At 39.1% G+C, this 20,278-nt stretch overlaps 1 pseudogene; it reads right to left on the reverse strand.

Annotated features, from left to right (window-relative positions):
* Positions 1-7,323: 7,323 nt before the first annotated feature.
* On the reverse strand, positions 7,324-8,720 carry LOC148103483 (uncharacterized; annotated as a pseudogene).
* Positions 8,721-20,278: the final 11,558 nt, after the last annotated feature.

Genomic DNA, 20,278 nt, shown 5'->3' on the forward strand with positions numbered 1-20,278 from the left:
AGACTGATCCAACACATGACAACACAGAGAGAACAGAAGGAGAGAGTGATGGAGGAAGAGTGATGGCGGTGGAACCAGGAGGAGGTGTGGATGTAGGTGGAGGTGTGGTGGTGTGTTTCCCTAAAATAAAGCAAACACAGTCATTAAGTTGTCGTCACATTGTGAATGTTGAAAGCTGCAGAAACACAGACAGGTGAGTGTGTCACCTGTGACAGTGATCCAGCTGGATGGAGACTCTCCATGACCGCTGATGTCACACTTGTAGAGGCCTTCATCAGACCTGGAAACATGCTGGATGGTCATGTGACCTGTAGGCTGCTTCCTGATGAGGGAGCCATCTTTATAGAAAGCAGCTGGGAGGTTGGAGGGAGTGGTCTTTGTTTTACAGAGCAGAGTGACGTCATCTCCCTCCATCACAGGGAGGACAGGACTCTGCAGGATCACTGATCCACCTCAACACAGAGACAAACTACAGCATTTCATCCATTTACACACAGCTTCATCAACACTAACTCCACACACTCAGCTTACCAGTGACTGTCAGGTTAACCATGTTACTGATGGGACCCTCTCTGGACTCACACCAGTAAACTCCACTGTCATGAGGTGCTGTTATACTGATCTTACAGGAAGAGTTAGCTGATCTTCCCCACTCATCTCCACACTGAGTCCTCTGTCTTTTGTTTGTGTTTCTCCTCAGAGTCCATCCAGCAGAGCTGTCGTCCTCCTCACAGCTCAGAGACACAAAGTCTCCTTTAAAGAACTGAGAGCTGCTGGGACTCACAGTCAGACGAGCTGTGAGGGTTAAAATGAAAAACTGAATATCTGTGTAGACTAAACGTATAGAGTTGTATAATTAATCTTTCATTTTCTGAGTTTCAAATGATCATTTCTACAAACATGAAGCCAAACATGTCATCTGACTTCAATTTGATTTATTCAGCCCCAAATAACAACAACAGTCGCCTCAAGGTGCTTTATATTGTAAGGTAGGCACTACAATAATACATACAGAGAAAAACCCAACAATCATATGACCCCCTATGAGCAAGCACTTTGGCGACAGTGGGAAGGAAAAACTCCCTTATAACAGGAAGAAATCTCCAGCAAAACCAGGCTCAGGGAGGGGCGGGGCCATCTGCTGTGATTGGTTGGGGTGAGAGAAGGAAGACAGGATAAAAGACATGCTGTGGAAGAGAGACAGCGATTAATAACAACTGTGATTCAATGCAGAGAGGTCTATTAATACATAGTGAGTGAGAAAGGTGATTGAAGAAGAAATACTCAATGCATCATGGGAATCCCCCGGCAGCCTACATCTATTGCAGCATAACTAAGGGAGGATTCAGGGTCACCTGGTCCAGCCCTAACTATATGCTTTAGCAAAAAGGAAAGTTTGAAGCCTAATCTTAAAAGTAGAGATAGTGTCTGTCTCAAGGCCGACCAAAGTGCTGTACTGCAGAAATGTAAAAAGTACAATAAGAATAATAAATACAATAAAGAAATTACAATAAAATAACAGTGTCAGTTACTCACTGAGTCAAAGGCTAGCTAATAGCAATCAGTTTTTTATCTGGATTTAAAAACCACCACTGATGTAAATTGCTTAATGTGAAGAAGACTGAGAGCAATAGCTTCTAAGCTGACCATAGTGAACAAGGGGCGACATAGGGCTTCAGCAGATATACAGGAGCCAGACCATTTGAGGACTTAAAAACCAGTAAACTGATTTAAAATTGATTCTAAATTCAATTGGAAGCCAGTGTAAGGAGGCCAGAGAAGGAATAATATGCAAACTTTTCTTTTCTCAATATGTACATTGAAGGACATATCTTTATTAACTGAAGGCTTTTCAGTGAGTGTTTTGGACATCCTGATAATAATGAATTACAGTCGTCCAGGCTAGGTCTAGAGATGGCTAACCCTACTTGGTACATCTGTGAGATGATTATGAGTATTTTTTTCTTAATGGTTAAAATTTTATTTGTGAAGAAATTTATGAAGTAAGTAAAACTACTTAGTTTTACTTACTTTTTGTCAACCTGTAGTGCTGAAGAGAAACCTAGGGTTGTTCTTATTTTCTTCAATCAGCGATGAATAGCAATTTTAAATTTAAATTTAAATTTAAAATTTTCATCAATGTCACCTGCTCTGGCTAGTGGAAGACAATTGACAATGGCTGCTCTTGTCTCTAGTTTCACATTTCTCAGAACAGAATTGCTAATTATCAGAGTTGATCGTCGGTGGAAATCGGTTTGACACATAATCAGGTTGGTGGTGTACGTGGGGCTTCTGTTTAAGACTATGCTTCCTCCTCACCCAGCCATCCTGTTTTCCCAGCTGCTGTACATTCAGCTGCATCGGCTACAGGGGCTTGGCTAGCAAAAGGTTTTTCAAGGGTGCGAAGTCGAGTTTCAAATTCAGTAATGCTGGCCTGCTGCAAATAGGCTACATTTATTACAAGTATCATCACTGCTAAAGGAGGCCGAGGAGTAACTAGACATCTGACACAATGAGCAGGAAAATGCAGGAGTGACAGTTGATGAGGCCATCCTGCTAGCAAGTCAACTATGAGCTAAGCTAAGCTACAGAAATCCAAAAAGATGTGACTTTAGGGTTTCAGGTGGTTGTTGCATGTGTGAATACTTTGACTATAAAATAACGAGTGAGTACACAGAGAGTGTGCTGCGGATGAAGCACATGAAGATTGCACTACGAAAAAAGAATGTAAAATGGCCTGTATTTGTATAGCGCTTTACTAGTCCCTAAGGACCCCAAAGCGCTTTACACATTCAGTCACAGTCATTCATTCACCCATTCACACACACATTCACACACTGGTGATGGCAGCTACATTGTAGCCACAGCAGGGCGCACTGACAGATGTGAGGCTGCCAGACACTGGCGCCGCCGGGCCCTCTGACCACCACCAGTAGGCAACGGGTGAAGTGTCTTGCCCAAGGACACAATGACTGAGATTGTCCAAGCCGGGACTCGAACTGGCAACCTTGCAATTACAAGGCAAACTCCCTTCAACTTGAGCCACAATCGCCCCCAATCTAAAAGTTTCTAAAAGTATCTAAAAGTTTTTAATTAAATTGATAAGCAGATAAGCTACTCAAAAACACCACTGTGTGTTGGAACAGGAAGTGATACTCTACCCAGAGATGGCGAACCCCAAATGACAGCACCACCCAAAGGAATCAACCTTAGTCAGGTTGAGGTTGAGGGTGAAAATGAGAAATACATGTAATATAATAGATCTACTGTATGTTATACTAATAGATCTATTCTGAAACATGAACCCAATCAGGTCATATCAGTGAGCATTTCTCAGGTTTAAACTGTGACAGAAGAAGGTTACTGACCTTGGTTTGTTGTGCAGCTCAGCAGTGAGATCAGAACTAAAGAGAAATGACACTCAGGTTGATTTGAGCTGAACATAAAGAACAACTCCACACAAACAGCTGACAAACACACAAACTCGTCTCTTTCTGATATATCGGCACACTTCTATTGTAATTATATAATATTTATTATTATAATAATTCTAATTGTATGTCAGCAACATTAAAGTTTGAACAACTTAAAAACTGAGAAAGGATGCAAGACTGAAATTAACCAGGTTTCTAAGCATTGTCTGAAAATCAGCTCTGAAAGCAATATTGTTTCATTGTTATTATAACTATCTGAACTATAATGCAAATATCCATTACTTTTAAATAACCACTACTTATAATAACCCAGTAAAGTCATGTGTCCACTGTGCAGCTGTGTTGATATAACGAGTGAATGATTTGATCTTTTCACTGCCTGCTGTGTTTCCTCGACTCCTGAGCAAAGATAAAGAGTCAGTTCAGACCTGCAGTTGGTCCTCGTGGTGTTTTGAACTTGAATTCAGCCTGATTTGTTTTTCATGTCTTCTCCTCCATCATCAGTTATCAGGAGAGCAGACAGTCAAAGTACAAGAATTCAAACAAACACAGAGATTCTACTTACAGAGCAGACACAGCACAGATGTTTCCTTCATCGTCCTTCTCACTCATTTGAGCTTTTTTTCATGTCTGTCACTGACACCAAGTAAAGCCCGCCCTCTTTCTCTGAGCACCAGCTTTCTATTGGTTCATACTCAGAGGTGAGAACTATTTCCTTTCCATGTAGTTACGTCCCCCTCAGTGAGAGAGGCAGATATGAGCTGAAACACAGGAATCAAACCAGGGACGCTGCTGTTATGGAGCTGAACTGGAACCATTCAGACACTGAGGCCCTCTGAACACATTTTAATTACAGCTGTGCAGAGACACACTGATGACTGACTGGAACACTATGATTCACATTTTACATTAACACCATCCTCACACATGGTTTATATATGGACACTAGAGGGAGATGTTGGACTTTATGCACTAACATGGAAACAAGCAGATCATCAAATTGAATGTAAATTGAATATGAACGTAAACACGGATTAATTCAGTTTTAATGATGATCATAAAAGTGAAACTTGTTGTATCACAATGTGTATGCACATCTCAGCACTTCCTGCATTGTTTTAAATATTAAATTGTCAAATTTCTCTTTGCGTACAGTCTTCATTTCTTAACAATGCTTTTATTTTGAAACAATTAAAGGGAACTTAAAAAACTTTAAAAAAAACAACTTAAACTGATCTCAATTTGAATTAATATCTTATAGCTACAGAAGTTATTTTTGGATTTTATATCAAACTCTACCCACAAGAATGTTTTGCCACATCAGAGAATCGGGAGAGTGCAAGTGAGAGCATATTTGGCTTCCCATTATACAGAAACATGGCTCAAACGGAGGAACAGTGAATGACTTAGACACACAAACACTCAAACAAATTCATCGGGAAATCAGGAAGATGTGAAAACATGTTTTACATCTGCTTTGTGCTGAATTATTGATGGTTACTAAAAACATCCAACATCCGACACCTCAGCAAGTGTCTCAGAAAGTATGAATGCACTTTGAATCACCTTGCTGTTGAATTCTGCTATATAAATAAACTTGCCTTTGGTTTAATTTTGTGCATTTTATGATGAATACATGTTCCTCATGAACTGAATTCCCACCCATCCATCAGCTCTGCAAATATTTACCATATTAGTTTACAATACAATGAAAATAAACTTCCTGACCAGTCATTTGTGCAAAATGCTTGTAAACCTTTTGAAGTAAGCTATTCAATTTTTTTTAACAACTGTTTCATAGAGCAGTTTGTTGGCAGTAGCATTTTTGAATGCCTAAGCAAAGCAAAAAAGTTTGGATTTAGGCAGTGTTGAACTGAACGCACGACCCCAAAAAATGAAGGTCTGATAGGTGAGCATGTTGGGATTTTGTAAAAAGCTGAAATGTTATTATCACATGTGTTGTAATGTGTGTATGTGCATGGTATATGTAGAATCTGGTCCAGTGATTGTATATTGAGGATTTCTATAAATGAGTGAACTCTAAAAAATGTGTCTGTTCCGGCGTCAACGTGTTAACGAGCTAACCACGCTAACGCCATGCAGCCTAAAATCCTTTCATTCTCTCAAAAGTTGACAGCTTATGTATGAATTCTGCTTGATGACCGCAAACCGATTTGAAGTGGTACAAGGCGTGCAGCAATCTGTCAAAAAATGTTTTAGTACGACGTTGGCAAGCTACGGAGCTGCACCGCTTAATGGATTGTCGGAGCATTACGGCTACCGAGAAACCTCGCAGAGTAATACTTACTGTGCTTCAACGTAATATTACCGTATTGTGTGTGTAAATGAGACACAGTTACGAAGCGGATTTCAAACTCCGGGCTGTCAGTCACGCAGTAGAACTTGGGAACAGAGCAGCTGTGAAATCTGTCTATGTTATTATGCTAAACGTCTGTTAGTTTACATTTTGACTGCACAATTGTGAGCTTTTTGTTATGCACAAAAACAACATTGTTTTATTTTATTCATGGAGCGTTATCATTTAATAAATGCTGATGATGATGGTATGAATACATTTTCCGTAGATCGAAAAAACTGAAACTGACTGCAGCTGAGATCAAATCTGCATCAACTGCTTCAATAGAGAAAGAGAGAAAAGAGATGTCACAACCCGGCTCATAGGAAGTGACAAGCAAGTGGGAGACCACACACAGGTTTTTAAAGGCTGTGAGACATATTTAATGAAAATAAGGTAAAGCAACTTAAACACAACTTAAAGGTCATAACAGCCATAACTGAAACTTCCAAATGAGCATGATGGGTGCCACAGAGCCAGAGCAACAAAGCCGGTTCAGTCAAGGTGTCTTTATATACACTAGGACTGGCCTTCTCAGGTGTGCTGCATCTATAATTGGGTCAGCTACACCTACCTGCAAGAAACAGGTAAAAGAAAAAAGCTAAACACAAGGCCAGCCCGCTGGCCGTCACAGAGAAAAAAAAACATTTACAGCCACAAAAACACATGAATAGACTCAGTTAAGACAACAATAAGGCTAAAAAGAAATTATAAGTAAAAACATTCAAAAAGAGTAAAATAAATGAATAACAAAAATGTGACCAGCTCTTGAAATATTTAAACTGACAGCCAGAAAACAGAATGTAAAGTTCAAAAAGCTTCACAGATCACAGGAAACATCTTAGTGTTACAGAAATCATTTTTAAATTTTAAATCTTTGGTTTTATGACCAAAAGAGTTAAAATTATAGTTGTTAAATAGATCCTGAACTCCATCCGATTGTTATTGATGACCTATGATCCACAGCAATTCATATGTTCATCTTCACATAGTGTTTGTGTTGTTAGCTGGTTCAGTTACTGTTTGTATTAACAGCTACATGAGGATCAGTCTGTGTGGTATAAACAGCTGTTGAAAATTCAGAGAAGCCAAATATCATCTGTGTTGGAAGCTCACGACAATACATGTAAAGAACATGAAATGCTAACAGAAATGGTTTAGGCTATAATGCTTTAGCATCTAGTATAAACTTTGCCTGTTGATTAAAATGTCTTTGATTTTTCTTGGATCATTTTGGGTCTAACTTCTTAGGTCTCTCCCACAGATGCTGGAGAATTTTTAGTTTTTAATTGCATTGTGATATTACAGTTAAAATAACCTACAAGTTTTAATAATTGTAGTTTCCCATTATGGATTGATTAACTGATCCTTGTCATTTTTTTCCTGATAGTAATACTACTACTACTACTAATAATAATAATAGTAATAGTAGTAGTAGTAAAATAATAAATGTCTTTTTTTTCCTATTGAGATACAGTTAGCTTTTTATTTAACATTGTCTCTGCTGCAAAATCTTTTTTTAATTGAATCAACTCTTTTGGTTTTGTAGATGTTCTCCTGCCTTTGTTGCTTTAGTGATACAGGCTTCTTCTTCTCTTACCCAGCATCACCATGTAAGAAGCTCTGAGACATTTCAAAGCTGCTGCATTTCACTGGGAGGCTGGAATAATTCCCGACACTGTCGTTGTTTATATTTTCTGTAGATCAAAAAACCAACAACGGCAGTAACAAGAACAGCAACAGAAATGCACAGGATAACAATCAGTCAAACAGATATCTCCTCCTCTCCTTCCTCCTTCTCTCCTTCATCCTTCTTCCCTCCATCCTCTGTGTCTCCTCCTGTCTGACCTGCAGGTGAGAAACAGGTGTGAGGTGTCAGCTGTCAGGTAGGTGATGAGTGAAGAACAGAACAGAATCCATTTCCTCTTCAAACTGCTGTCAGACATTATCTACTGCACTCTGATCACATCACTCAGACCAGCTGCTTTCTACAAAGTCTCATCAACAACATCTTTAGAAACAAACATCAACAACCAGGAAGCAGCTTCACCTCTGATCACACACACACTCAACTCTACTCACTCACCTGGAGGATCAACAACACTCAGGTAGATGCTGCTGATGAGCTTCAACGGTTGTCTGACTCCCAGGAAGACATGACACTCGTATGTTCCAGTGTCATTAGTTGTCACATTCTTCAGAATCAAAGACACGTCTCCATCCTTCATCTGTCTGTCCCGCAGATCCACCCGGTTCCTAAAAGATGGATGCTGGTTTTCTGGATCACACTGGCCATCCCGGTACAAAAAAACATATTCATTTTGGAAGGTATATGTCCACTTTAAAACTATGATGTTGTTGTTTGCAGCTCGACATGTCAGAGTGACGAGTTGTCCAGATTCAGCTGTGATGGTTTTCTGGTCTGAAAGTGGAAACAACACAGAGCAGAGAGGTTAAAGGTTAAAGTACAACTGTTCACTTCAACAACATGTGCTGATATTAAATGAACATAATGTGTGAGAGAAAGCAGCCTCTCATTATAAGACACTGTGAGTCTCTGCATGCTGCCTTTATGTAGCTACAGCTGTTTGTATACACTGAACAAAAAGCTTTGTAGCTGTATACTGACTCCTGAAACTACAACACATCACACTGACACACACATTACACTTCTTTGTCTCTGTGCTGGGAACAGCACCGCTGACCAAGCGGGTAAATCCACAGACACCACCAGACCTCGTGATGCCGTCACACACACAGGCAAACTGAAACTAAATGTTTGGGAAGTAACTTGTAAACCAGACTGATGTTTATTCCTCTTTATCTCAGAGGGAAACACCATTTGGTTTATAAACCTCACCTGCAGAGACAAACACGACGACACCGACAATCAGCAAAGTCGAGCAGAGCGACGCAGATAGAGCAGACATTTCCGGGTTCTCTGTTTCTGCTGACCTGACTCTTAGTTTGTTTTAAAAGTCTGACTCTGTTGGTATTTTCAGTTAATAACAAAACTAGAGTTTTAAAACTGCCTACATAAGGTTAACTTTGAGGTTTAAATAAAGCTGAAACATTTGTTTTTCAGCCACACTTTCGATATCTTAAGGAAGTCGCATTAAAGTGACGTATGTTACGCTGCGCTGTAGGACGACCATGAATAAGTGCGTCATAACTAAAGCGGTGAAATCTAAAGCAGGTCTGAGTGTTTAACAGGTTCAGTTCAGCAACACTATAAAATATATATTTAGTTTTAAAATTTCTATTCAGTGTTAATAGTAGCTAGATTCAAAGTGTTGATGCTAGCTTTTTTTAATAAACAACAATATAGATACAAAACTACGGTGGCACTCGGGGTGTATTAAAGTGACGTTTGGTAGGTTGGACTGTAGGGGTGGGGGAAAAAATCGATACTGTGTAGTATCGTGATATTTTGTTTGCTAATAATGTATCGATACAGGGACAGCAGAAATCGATATTTTGTTACAAAAAAGGTTTTTGTGCTCTGACTTCAGAGCATGTTGATCCTTTTTCTGAGCAAGAATCCTGACATTCCTTCACTGTCCAAATGTGTTTAACTTTTTTTATGTCAGCAATAAACATGACAGTTTACTTATTTTAATTTAAGACATGTTTTATTTTAATTAAGTTTAAAACTTTTTTATTTAATGTAAAATTATATTTTGTTTTAATTTACTTTCAAATTCTTCAGTTGCTGAAGGGGCTGCATAGTTTTCATAAACTGCATAGTTCAGAATAGCTATAATTGTACCAGATGGTTGATTCAGTTAAGTTGGACTAGACTGTAATACAAACCGTTCAGTTTGTCAACAATAAAACTGAAATGAGAGAAAGACTGAGTGTGAGACTTTGATAATAAAATATTTTTAAAAATTGCAATAATATCGTATCGTGCGTTAAGTATTGTGATAATATCGTATCGTGGGATGTATGGTGATTCCCACCTCTATTGGACTGTAGGACGACCATAACTTTCGCACTTTCGTGCGTCATAACTAAAGCGGTGAAATCTAAAGCAGGTCTGAGTGTTTAACAGGTTCAGTTCTTGAATGATCTCCACAGAACAACACAATCATAACCTCTCTCATCATCAATTATCAGCTACATACTAAAGACCATCATCAGCCAAAGGACTTCAAAATGACGTCACTGTATAAAAATGTATATTGTACTATGGAGGAGGCAGCATTTAGCTGTAGCCTCCATAAAACCACAGAAAACATAGCTACTATAACTATAAAATATTATTTTTAAACACTTACTGTTCTTCTGAAGAAATCTCTGAAATCCTCAAAGTCTTTTCTGATCATCACGATGGAAAAAATAATCAAAATATTTTAAACATTTAAAGAGCGAAAAAAAAAGGTAAAAAATAAAATAAATAAAAATGGACCTCTGTACTAAACAGCCCGAGAACAAACTGAGCTGTATTTCCTTGTCAGCTGTTTTTAAACAGACACACCTCAGATCTGTGACATCAGCACCCACAGCATCACCTTAGCAACCACATTCCTCCACCTATCAGCTGTGAGTTCACATATTTGATAAACAAATACCACAAATACAAAGTCACAGCTGACTCTGAGCCCTCACAGTCAGCTGATCTTTCTGTCAAATAACCTAATGAAACTAAATGAAAAACATAAGTTATAAGTTAAGGAGATGGCATATTCCACTTTTATTGGATAAATCCTTGACTTGAATTCCTGGTCTACAAGAGGGACTGTGCCCTACTGGACCAGAAACTGATGGCCCTCAAATGGTTTCCACCTGGCTGTGTCTGAACCAAGTTAACAAGCCAGCATCTAGAGTTGGACAACCATGATTCAGCTCTCCAAGACCACAGAATAAATGCTACACCCTAAGACCCCAACGACCAAAACCACAAGCAGATGTGCTTGATTTGCACTATTTTTATTTTATCTTTTTAAAAACAAAACTGATTTTGAAGAGTGGCATTCAATCAGAAGTGGCCTGAATGTGCTGTAGCACATTTTTCACATTTGCAGATGAAAAAACTATGTATTTTGTTGTTTGATATAATACTTTCCTTTGATGGAATGAAAACAGCAATGTTCACTGGCATGCTACTAGAAATAAACTGTATCCAATGCCCTGGATAGTTTTTGTTAATAATTTTATTATAAGCTGGCCCTTTATTTGATTTGCTCAACTGTATTATCTACTGTACTGGTATTTGCATGACATTTCATATTTTTACCATAAAGGGACATCTCAACCGTTTGGTAGATCAATATTTTAAAAACGACAGGGTCTATTGAAAAAAAAGTATTGATTGTGGTTATTACTCACTCCAATCAATAAGTAATGCAAACAAAACATTTTCTTGAGGACATCAAAGGGTTTAAAGACTGAAAGGCATTATTTTAAACACTTACTGTTGTTCTGAAGGAACCCTCACACAGTCTTCTGATCATTAGGATGGAGAAATTACCCACTTGAAACAACAAACCCTCAACACCCTCGACACACCTGTGTGACATCATAGCAACATTTTAGAAACAACATTCCTGTCTTCTCTAGCTTCATACATACATATTTCCAGTCCAACTTTATTTATAGAGTACTTTAAAAACAAAATGGTTTACCAAAGTGCTTTCTTGAGTATTTGACAAAAGTAATGTATTTGACAAACAAATACATTTACAAAGTAATGGAAAGTCAACACATTTGAGTAAAACAGATATGTAGAGACAATCTCTCAACACACTCTGTGTAGTGGGAAGTTGTCTGTCTGTGAATTGAGATCAACTTGGTCCAATGAAATAATTTCAAAGCTCACATGTCTCTAAACATGCTGTAAAATGTTATATACAATGTGTTTACATAGGAGTCAAACTTTTCAGGCTTTTTGTAATCCTTTACACACAATACAAACGAAAAAAAACCTCAATTGTTCAAAATATATGTTACCTTTAAAAAGTAAAACAAAACCAAATCATTCATCATTAACCCAGCAGGAATAATCCCATATTCAAATAACATGAATAAAAAAACCCACTTACACATACTATTGATTCCCTCATTACATCATCAAATTATAAATTATGAAATTATCATGGCTAAAAAACACTAATTTGGGTTGTGGAAAAAAAAGGTTACAACCAAATTTTAGACAACTTTCTAAAATGTCAATTTCCATAGAACAAAATCTTAATCACAGTTTTATGAGTGAATGTTAAAAATAAATGTTAACTTTAAGAAGTAAAAAAAAAGCAGGTATGATCCCATACTCAAACAACATGAATGCAAAAAACCCCAAAAACGTACTTACCATTGATTCCTTCTTTACGTTATCAAATATTACGCTATCAAATCATTAAGGCTAAATACATACTTGATTTAAGTTGTGCAAAAGAGTTACAACCAAATTAATATATTTTACAGCGTCCACTCCAACTATCACAATCTACAGACAAAACCTTTTTCAAAGTTTCACAGTTTTAATAAACAAGTCCAGGTTAAAGCAGTGCATTCTGGGAAACTTTGAAGGCTCATATGGCCATGTTGGAAATGTGGCTGCTCAGAGCAGTTGATGAGTTACTGATTACTGTCACTGTTCACGGTGAAAAGGTCAGTGTATAGGAATTTCTTTTACTTATGTATTAATCACATTATTTTATTGTATGATGCCTTGGTGCCACTGGATTTTAGCATGTCTCACACTCATACTGTAAGACAAATGGTGGAGGTCTAGTAAGGAAGTTGGGGGAAGCAGAGAGCTCCAAAGGAAGAGTCTTTTATCTCTTCGAGGACTCTGGGAAGTAGCAAGGGAGTGTGAACCTTAAGGTGTGAAACAGCTGTGTTCTGCCTTTTGTTCCTGAAGAAGGTATTTAACTGAGAGCCATGCTAGGCTCAGTGAGACTCTGCTGACCGCCTGCCCCGCGGTCATGTAGGCTCTCCAAAAGCTTGGTTGTCTGTTCTTTGTGTGTTTGGATTAAAGAATGTTAGCTACCGCTCACTGCTCGTCTGCAGGCTTTATTTAATAGAAAACTTCCACAACAGTCAGAAAAGTCAGCTTTGTGTTTGTGAAATGAGTCTCAAAAAGAATTTTCCTTTATGAGATTGTTACCTTAAAATAATTATTTGATATTCTGATTATTCATCAAATCTTCACCAGCTTTGTGTTGGTGGAAAACAGGTGTGTGTGTGTGTGTGTGTGAGTCAGTATCCTGGTAAAACTGGTTTAGCACTGAGTGTTTGTTGATGGTACACATGGACTCTGTGTGTTTTGTATGTGAACACATGACATGTTGTTTGTACAGCAAAAAAAAAAAAAAAAAGACATAAAGCTTCTTTCTTCTCAATTTTTATCCTGTGTTCATGTTGATTGTGAAGTGATCAGTGTTGGGAAGGTTACTTTTAAAATGTATTCCATTACAGAATACAGAATACATGCCCCAAAATGTATTCTGTAACGTATTCCGTTACGTTACTCAATGAGAGTAACGTATTCTGAATACTTTGGATTACTTAATATATCATGCTGTTTACAACTACATGAATGTACTATTGCTGTGATTTATTACTGTTACTGAAGGTCCGCGGCTCTTAACCGTAGTAAAGGGACCTCTGGCTAATACGTCGGGTTCGTGTCGGGCTCGTAGCCGAAAACTAGCTTTAGTTTGTTGTCTGGGTCACTTTGCTAGCGAGAGACAGAGAGAGGCGTTGAAAGGCTGCTCCAACGGAACTTATTGTTTTTGGAGGAAAACACGAACACGGTGTACAGTCGAGTCTTAATAGCTTACTTACAACTGGGCTCGTCAGGCTCTCTTCTTGGCTGCAGTGGTTATTATTATATTTACATGCTTCCAGCTCCCGTTTTTGCTCGATGACAGCTCGTACTTTTCCTTTTTCTCCCTCCCTCGCTCACAGACACATAACATGTATGGCAGTCCATTCTCCCTGCAGCACGGACTACACTGCCTATGATGCTACATTCTTTAGAGGTATACCGGTAGCATTCTGCCTATTAGCTTAGCACAACAACAACAGGCGCTCTCTCACCCAGGAAACACGCAGAGAGACAGCGTCACCCTGTAACCAAGGCAACCGTAACGCTGCCGCCTAGAACAACAGAACGTAGCTGTCAAACAAAACCCAAACAGGCCAATATGAAACAGGGAAGTACCGCCGTGTAATCCATTTATTTCAACAAAGTAACTGTATTCTAAATACCACCTTTTTAAACGGTAACTGTAACGGAATACAGTTACTCATATTTTGTATTTTAAATACGTAACGGCGGTACATGTATTCCGTTACTCCCCAACACTGGAAGTGATTTAATGTTAGTAGAGCTAACAGAGCTGCTTAGATGTCAACACAATGGTCAGCTCAGCTGCCTGAAAGCAACAAAACCACATAGTTCAAAAAATCTTGAAAAGGAATGGTTGCTGTTGCAGTCAGCGACTGAACTGCCAATCTTTCACTTTCAAGGTGACCTACACCACCTACCAAGCTATAGCAACTCCAAATGAATACTTGCTACTAGCTAATTTAATTAGCAAGTGATTAGCATGTGAAGATTACACTATGGATTTTTTAAAATGTTTTTTACTTAAACAGCTACACAGTGTCGGATTATGATATTACTTTATGCAATGTTAGACCCCTAATTAAAGATTGTGAATTATTGTGTAGTTTCAGTTTGCATTATGCTCCTGAACTAGAAGAAGGTGATAATTATTACATTTGGTAAACTGATTTGCATTACATTAGACTGTTGATTTATTGTGAATGAATGATATTGTTTTATGATGCATTATACGGCTGAGTTATAAGAAATACTGTTCACAGAAAGTCATCGTCTCATTTGTCTGATTAGAAGAGAACAGAGCATACTGCCCCATTTCATCAGGAGCAGATAAACAGGGAGCCAAGGTCGTAGCTTAGGCGCTGTGTGACAAAGAATGTTTAGGCTCTGATGATTAGGTGGGGGCCACTAGAGGCTATAAGAGTTTGATCAAGGCTCCACCATTTTGAGATCTGATGCTGTCTGTTGTATGGTGTCCATCTCCCACGCGTGTGTTCATTAAATCATCGTTTGACTTGACCCGGCCGGACCAGTGTTGTTATTTTGGTTTTCCTCTTGTATCCATTCCCAATATTTGAATCCGTAACAGTTTTGGGGGCTCGTCCTGTGGTATTGGGATGGAAGTTTTGGAGGCTTGGACGGTCCGAGGTGGTCGGACGGGCAGACATTATCCGGCAATCGAACTGAGTGGACAGGCGCCTTTATAAAAGAGGTAGGCACAGGCCTGTTGATTTTATCCGAAGTGTGCTGAATTGGACGATGAAATTAAATGTCTATTCAGTAAAAGTTGCCGGTGAGTGTCTGTTTTGATTTTGATGAAAAATCTCATGAGTTTTGAAACTTGAAATAAGCTTATAAGTAAAAATACTGAGTTAGAGTCTCAGGTAAAGGTAAAAACACTGAGTTAGAGTCTCAGGTAAAGGTAAAAACACTGAGTTAGAGTCTCAGGTAAAGGTAAAAACACTGAGTTAGAGTCTCAGGTAAAGGAAAATAATACTGAGTTAGAGTCTCAGGTAGTTGGATAGGGAATTGGTCATTTTGTGAGTTAGAGTCTCCATTGGTCTAAAGATTGCATCTGTGTTGGTCATGTTGCGAGTTAGAGTCTCCATTGTCCATAACGTTGCATCTGCCTCAGTCATACTCTTGTTTTTTGGGTGTTGTCTGTTGTTTAAAAGTATTATAAATTTTGTTAGAACGGTGGTTAGAGTCCACTAAGAGGCGCATAGCCCGGAGGTTACGCTCCCTCCTGGCCGCGGACGCGCGACCTTGACCTGTCGGCGAACAGGGTTAGTTCAGTTGGTCACTGTGGAGCTTGGGGCACTCCAGAATAACTAGGAGTTAGAGTCTCCTTATCTGCGCTTTTTTGGGCACTGTAAATTGACTTAGGGACTTTAGAGATGAGGCCAGATACAGTTAGAGTCTGATACTGGTTAATTGATTACAAAAAAGTTGGACTTTCTTCGGTTGGACCCGTTATCTTAAATTTGTCAAAATTGTGTAGGCGCTAAAACTTTCAGGCCTGAGAGTGATTGTAAATATAAGACGTCTTTGTAAAATAACATAGAGAGTTGAGTGTGAAACGAGGCTGTGTGTGACGACAGTGCGCTGCAGCGCTGCGAGCTATTTTTAGATAGTGTGTGAACATGCAAATGAGGTGGCTGCTGTGAAGCCCACAGAGGACTTCCTGTTTAGCGTGTTATTGAGTTTTATAAGTATAATTTGCAAATAATGATACATGCCTGTAATTAAAACGCTGATTTTGCTGATTATAATATTACAAATAAAGTTTTAAATGACTACGAAATGTTTAATGTTTGGCTGAATTTTGATATGGGACAGACGGCTTCGCAGCTGTTGGGGGTAAGTGACCGGAAACTTGCATGCCCATAAAAGGCAACTGCCTGACTGTGTGAACTATGCACCAAGAGAGAGAGTAAAATCTAGGTGGATGAATTAAATGGATGTTTTAAGAAAAATAGTAAATTAATGTTTTAGTCTCTTAATACAGGTGGATTTCTCTCAACCAGGAGACCTGAGTACAGCAGCAAAAGGATAGATTAATAAAATTGGGACGACACACATGCCAAGCTCTGGCTCAAAATTTTACAGGTTGACCTATCACTTTGTCCCCACCCGAAAAAGAAGCTTAAAGGACATCTTCTCCTCCAGTTATCGGTTACCATCACTGGAAATTTTCAGGCAAGTTTTTCACTGAATTGTTTTTGGCACCATGTGTCCCTGAATCTCACAAGCAAGCTCTAATTCCTGGCTGAAGACATGGAATGCTGTTATTTAAGGTGGGAAATCAAAATTTGGGAAACAAAATTAAAAACACACACAATTAGAGAAATGTCTTGTTTGAGAAAAAAGTTAAAATAACCCACCCACAAACGCACATACACGCAATGAAGAAACAGCTTACACTCATGAACACGTGAAGATTTTCCAGCAAGGTTAAAGTAGCAAAACTTAATATACACCTGATGTTAAATGATAAAGTCTATCCACTACTAACAAATAAACTCTCTGGGTTGCAGGACAACAACTTGACTTCAAAAAGACAGACACTGGTAAATCACAAACCAGTGATGAAATAATAAATTTAGTGGTTAAAAGAGTCGAATTGTGACATTTTTTTTTTCTGATTGAATAATACAAGAGATTACTGAATGAAATAAAATTCCTTTTTTGAATTATTAAACATGATCTTAAGAATTTTAACGTGTACCTGTGTTGTCCTGTCAACTTGGTGGGTTATGACTTGATTATATAGTGAGAAAAAACAAAAAAAGGGGGGGAGAAGGCTGACACAGGGCCTGGCCCCTCTCTGAATAACATAGCCAAAACAACATTATTTTCAAACAACATCATTTTCCTGTTCGTCTGTTTTTGTTTTGTTTTTGTTTTTTCTCTTTATGCTTAATTACAGGCTGCTTTGTCGGCCCGGAAAGCCGAGGCTGACCTGGACTCCTGCTCTCCCCTCTAACATCTTTGCTCTCCCTTCTACCATCTTTGATGTGACCCTGACCAAATGCTACAGCAGCTGGACCCACAACAACAGCCTGAGAATGTCAACAGTGCTGCAGGAAAGAGATCTCATGCAGCGGAGACGGAGAACGTTAAATCCAAGGCCCGTTTCACTACACGGGGGAGATTTCCAGACAGCTTCAGCTGACAGAGCTGTGACGAGACGCCTATTAAGCCCGGATGAAAAGTGAGGCCGAGCAAAAGAATGCTGACCTTAACAACTCTGCATTAAAACTGTGCAGGACAGTGATGGACCAACACGGAGGATCGGGCAGCAAAAAGGGCGTGCCAGAGACACGAGGAGTAACTGAGGTCAGAAGGCACCTCAGATTGGACAAAAGCAGCATAAGAACATAAGCTGAAGGCACAGGTGTCGGGGCTCGGTCAGGAGCTGACCTCTGAGAAGAGCCGGACAGCAGAGCTGCAGAAGGCCGTGGAGCAAAGCAAGGAAAACATCAATAAACTTCAATCTGACGTGTACGGAAAAGACTCTGAGGTTTCTGCCCTCAGTGAGAGCTCAAGACATCAGAGCAGAAACTGAGCATGCCTCAGGAGGAGCTGGCTGCTAATCGAACCCATCAGTCAGGCTTGGAGTCCCAGATACAGGACTTGAAATCAGGCCGGAGCTTGCTGGAGCAGGAGGTTGCCAAACCTGACGAGAAGCTCCAACAGCAGGAGCAAACCCTGAAAGACCTACAGAAGCAAAAAGGGTCAAGTTAAGGAGGAGCTGGACAAGGAGAAGATGCAGGACACTGGAGAAAAGGGCTGCCTCAATTGGGGCCAGAACCAGTATGGAGAGAACTTTGGGCAGCAGCACCAATGGACCCAAACGGACTGAAAAGGAGGAGAGCAGGACCCCAGAGCACGCTTCAGGCCGTGGTTTACCCAGAACACCAGAACAGGAAAGTGATGAACACAAACACACACACAAACACACACATTTACATACACTGACTTAGAAGCAAGAGAAACACACATATGAACACATATGCACTCGTTGATTGACTGAGAAATGATACACACACACGCACACAAATCAAAATGCTGATTCAATCCATTGAGAAGTGATCCACACACACACTCACATACACACATACATGTTTGTGCAATGAAGAGTGATACACACACGCTGCTGCAATGAAGAATGCTTTACTAACAAATGCTATGCTGATACGCAAAAGGCTGCACACAAACGTCCAAATACAGAATTTGTTACAACAACAAGAAGCCATTGATTGTTTAATTGGTTAAATGCATTTCATGTCACCCAGAGGGCATTTGTGCAGATTTAGGGGACAGGGTCTAGAGCAGTTTGGTTATGAAAACAATGTCTGTGAGTGATGTCTGTTTATGGCTCAAGGCCTCAACTGAATTGTTTACTGTGCTTCACACAGCCTGATAAGGAGCAGTGGTACAGAGTGAAAATGATGAATTAACGGTGTGAGCCTTATTTCGGAGAGTCACATGTTTGTGATTGAGATTTAATTGAAGGAGGAACACACTAAAAAAATAATAATAAAAATAAAAATAATAACAATAATAAAATATAAAATAAAAAGAAGAAAAGGGGGCCAGCCCTTGGAATTACGTAAGCATCCTACATGTATTTAACACAATTGCCTCAGGCTTTAAAGATCTGTACAAAATTTAACAGGAAATCATAGCTTCCCTGTATTTCCTACATTGTTGGCATGCTGGTGAGTGCTGTTGCTCCACAGTAAGAAGGTCCTGGGGTGCAAGTCCACAGTCTGGTTAGTTTGCAGTGGTTTCTCTCTGGGTATTCTGGTTTCCTGCCACAGTGAAAAGTCATGCAGCTGTTAGAGCTAGGTTAATTGATGATTCTAAATTATCCGTGAATGTAAGTGTAAATGGTTGTTTGTTTCTAGGTGATAGACTGGTGACCTGTTCGGGGTGAACCCTGCCTCGTAACGTATTACTTTAGAGTTATTTCCCAGCCCTCGTGCAATTAGGATAAAGATAGGAGGATGGTAGTTGTTGTAGACCCATTCAATTTTTATGGTAATCAGAATTTAGACTTTGTTGAACCGTAGGCAATGTGAAGACAACATGTAGTATTTAAGGGACCAAGTAGAATTTGGATAAAAGTTATTGAATAGTGTTGAAATAAAATGACAGAATTGTGAAGGATTAAAATATTCCAGGAGCTTAACTTACTCCATCTGAACATGTCTTAATCGTGTAATATGAACTCAAAATGCACAGGTTTACTGAATATGAAAAGGTTGTGTTGATTTAACTCAGTTGTTTAAGTTTCTACCAAAGCAAAACATTTGTGTGCAACTAGTGTCCACTATTGACTGAAATAAGTCCAACATGTTTTTGTCAGTGCAAAAAGAAGTTACGGTACCTGTATGCTTACACAATATTGTCCCGGGACGGAGAAAAACTTTCTGGTGAAGTTTTGGTTGATTTTGGGTTTTGCTTAACACTAGGTTGATCTTATCAGTGAGGTTTGGATTGTTTTCTTTCTCTAAGAGAGAGAAAGATGGTTTTATGCTTGGACATGTTTCCAACGGGCCCCAGTATTTGTTATTATATGAGTATTTTATTGGTTACGTTTGTCTTTGCTTTTGTTACAGTGCACTGAAATAAGAACATCTGAGAGGAGTGATCCACCGGTGGTGATATTTTGGTATTTTGTGAGTTCCTGATTTAACAAATCAGCTCTTTAATCCAGGCCTGAGAGATTGAACTTTAAAGCGCTATAAAACATGATTACTAGAAACAGTCGCAAAGTATTTTTCTCCATAATTATAATGGGCTCTGGAGAAATTCACTTATATGGGACATTGATCACATGAGAAGTCCTGAGCCTAAAAGGATTGCAGCGAGTCAATCCAGTCCAAAAAAAAACAAGGAACTGTT

This window comes from Neolamprologus brichardi, chromosome 3 (assembly GCF_056152115.1).
Source record: "Neolamprologus brichardi isolate AB-2024 chromosome 3, ASM5615211v1, whole genome shotgun sequence".
In the NCBI taxonomy this organism is placed as follows: Eukaryota; Metazoa; Chordata; class Actinopteri; order Cichliformes; family Cichlidae; genus Neolamprologus; species Neolamprologus brichardi.